The following is a 3,419-nucleotide window of genomic DNA, read 5'->3' as shown; positions in this document are numbered from 1 at the left end:
CAAGTTGGAGACTTTTATCAAAATGAGGAGTTTACTTGGTGTAACAAATCAAGTTTAAGGGGGGATGTTGAAAAGTTTGTCATTATTAAACCTTATTTGTGGCATTTAGTGTGACTTTTGGGTTTTGTGACTTTTAGTTTTTTGTAACCAATAGTGATTTTTGAGTTATAGGAGTTATGTGAGTTATGAGCATTTGATGACATTTATAGCTTTAAACCATTGGCATTCCTATGGTTATGTTTGTAAGCCTATATAAAGGCATGCTTAGTTGAATGGAAAATATATCTCTCATTTTTCATATTTGTCCTAAAACGTTTTTTTCTAACAAAATCTGCTTGTTCCTAGGCTGTAATGACAATTGTTCAGCAAGGAATGCAACATGTTGATGAGACACCAAACCTTGAAACTCATATAGAGCTTACCAAGACGCTAAATAATGTTTGTGCAGGAAAGGTAAACTAATGCAATTCAGTAATCTCATTTGGTTTGTTGTTTTATTATCTCTACAAATCGAATTTGCTATCTGTAGATATATGTGGAAATTGAGAGAGCTCGGTTGATTAAAAAACTAGCAAAGATTAAAGAAGAGCAGGGTGTCATAGGGGAAGCTGCAGATTTGATGCAAGAAATTGTGGTCGGTAATTATATTTAGAAGCAACTGCAATATGTTTGTGTTATGTTATATGAGAAACATGAAACCTCTTGGCTTCTTAGGTTGTCTAACCTTTGTGGTCTTTTCCTTCTTCAGGTGGAGACTTTTGGTGCCACGGCAAAAACCGAGAAAATTGCTTTCATTCTTGAACAAGTAGCCACATCTGTTATTTTCCATTACAGCTGTTTGAAGAATTGTATCTTATATTATTTGAAATCAAAGGTCATATGATCCAATTTTGCAGATTCGCATATGCTTAGACAGCCAGGATTACGTTTGTGCTCAAATTCTTTCAAGGAAAGTTAGTCCTAGAGTTTTTGATGTGGAAGAGTCAAAAGAGAAGAAAAAACCCAAAGAAGGTGACAGTGTGGTTGAGGATGCTCCTGTTGATATACCGTCACTGTTGGAATTGAAGAGAATTTACTATGAACTAATAATAAGGTAAGTGGTGCTATTACATTTTAGCTGCATTTGCAACCTTTCATTAATTTAATTGTTTGCAATTAATTTTGTGTGTGTTGGAAGAATGAAATTACATTGTACTTGCTATGATAATCTAAGTTTAAATTGCTTCTTTTAATAAATTTTTAGAACTTATGGAAATACCACCAACTTCTTAGTTCGTAGTACCACTAGCCTTGGATTTCTTGATTCCTCATGAATCTTCTTTTGAAATGAATCTTATCATTTTGTACTGGTTTTTATAATTTCTGTAGGTACCACTCTCATCCTAATGAATATTTTGAAATTTGCCGTAGCTATAAGCCATATATGAGACCTGATTAGCATGCTTAACTTTAGAGTTCTTAAGATTGAGTCACCGGAAAGGAATGTGCACCTTGTTGGTATAAGTAGTAACTTTAAATTCTTTTAAACATTTATTAACCATACTTTCATATCTTCAGGGTCCCTTTCATTCGGATGTGATACTGGTTCATTCATGTACCCCTCCTAAATTCGGGTTGTTACAATCTAGTCCATTAGTTGTTGGGGAACAACCTTGATGAGATTCCATTATTTGATACCATTCCTTTAGAAACTTTATTTTCATTTCTTTGATGATTTTTATTCCTACGCTTCCATTGTAGATTGTTGTTAAAACAGCTTGTCACAATGGAGGTTATTCGATGGACATCCTATGGACTACCTTCAAGAATGACTTTGAGAACGAGAAGAATTTCCTTGGTGGTGCTTTGGGTGACAAGGTTGCTGAAGATCTATGATAGAGAATAATCGAACACGCAAGTATCTCCTGGAGGAATTCCAGTTCAATCTCGATGAACTGGTTAGCTGAAAGTGAAGCTTGTCTTTAAGTTGATGTTACATCAAAAGAACCTTGATTTGTTTCCTGGTGCTTTTCAGAACATGATAGTGGTTTCGAAGTATTATGCAAGGATTACAATAAGCAGATTTGTAGAATTCTTAAGTCTCAGTCTTCAGGTATATGTTCATCACAATAACTTTTTTTTGTTTCAAATAGCAATGAAAAATTCAATTTCTTGTATTGAGAAGGACAAAATGCATTTTGGTTCATTTGGTCTTTTGGTATAAATTTCTAAATCAATGGTTAACAAAGTTGCGTAATATCCACATGGAAAAGTGTATTTCCAGAGTGAGTGAGAACTGAGAATACTAATGAATATCATTTTCCTTTTATTCTCTCCTCTATCTAATTCAGGAAACTGAGAAACATCCCTCTGAAATGGTTGTATCCAGAGCTCTAGCTGCTAAGATAGACGGGCCAACAAGAAGAGTCTGTTTCGGATCAACGAATGATAGCAGCGATGTTCTTAATTCTTGGTCGATGAACTTGGAGAATCTAACTTGATCTCGTCAAGAAGAGTTGTCAACAAGTTCACATAGAAACCATGGTACACAAAGTTACTTTGGAAGCTTGATGAGAAGAATATCCATATTATTATTAACTTAACATTTCTTGCTGTTTGGTCGTACATTTGTTACTGTACTGAGTGGGTGACCCATGCAAGACATCACTAATGAGTGTGAAAAGCAAGAAAATTAAATTTTGATTCATGCATCAGTATTATTCACAAATGGTATAAATGTATATAATAAGGATTCCTACGTATAAGGCCTTTACTAGGGGTCCATATTATAATAATATCTTTTATTCTCTATTTATTTCAAAAATAGTTTGATGGGTTGATTATTTACACAAATCTTATACTCTAAAAAAACACAAAAAAAGAAAATTAAGAGAAGAAAACCATTTATGCTTTCCAACACTCTTCACACTTTCCAATATTTTTTTTGCACTTTCACTTTCCAATTTTTATTCCTTCACAAATTCTCTTCAAGCATCCATCTCCGTTCGTCACTGTTGTGCGAAGGATTGACCGTCGAGCGTTCGTTCGTTCAAGCATCCATCTCCGTTCGAGCATTTGTTCGTTCGTTCACCTTGGAGCTTCGTTCCAGCTTCGTCGACCTTCATCAAGTATTTGTCTTCGGTTCCAGATCTAAGCTCCGTCAAGCATTCGTCAACCGTTCTAGTTCTGTCAGCCTTCGTGTTCATGTTGTTCACGCTGTTCGAGCAAGCTCCGGTTCCAGATCTGAGCACCATCGAAGCAGTTCTCCTTCCGTGTTCACGTTGTTCATGGATCTATTCGTGAACTCCGTTCCAACGTCGTCGAAGCAGATTTGAGAGCTCCGTTCCAGATGTGTGCGCACGTGGTCCGTTCAAAGTTCGTTAAAGGTTCGTTGAACGGCTGTTTTTTGTGGGTTGTTCCGTTCCGAACGGAATTAGCTA

At 35.8% G+C, this 3,419-nt stretch overlaps 1 pseudogene; it reads left to right on the top strand.

Annotated features, from left to right (window-relative positions):
• The first annotated feature begins 351 nt into the window (after positions 1–351).
• LOC120073526 (26S proteasome non-ATPase regulatory subunit 12 homolog A-like) lies at positions 352–2,682 on the top strand (annotated as a pseudogene).
• The last annotated feature ends 737 nt before the right edge of the window (positions 2,683–3,419 follow it).

Source organism: Benincasa hispida, chromosome 3, assembly GCF_027475165.1.
Source record: "Benincasa hispida cultivar pf3 chromosome 3, pf3_genome.v1.1, whole genome shotgun sequence".
Classification (NCBI taxonomy): Eukaryota; Viridiplantae; Streptophyta; class Magnoliopsida; order Cucurbitales; family Cucurbitaceae; genus Benincasa; species Benincasa hispida.
This window is presented reverse-complemented; position numbering and strand designations above follow the sequence as displayed.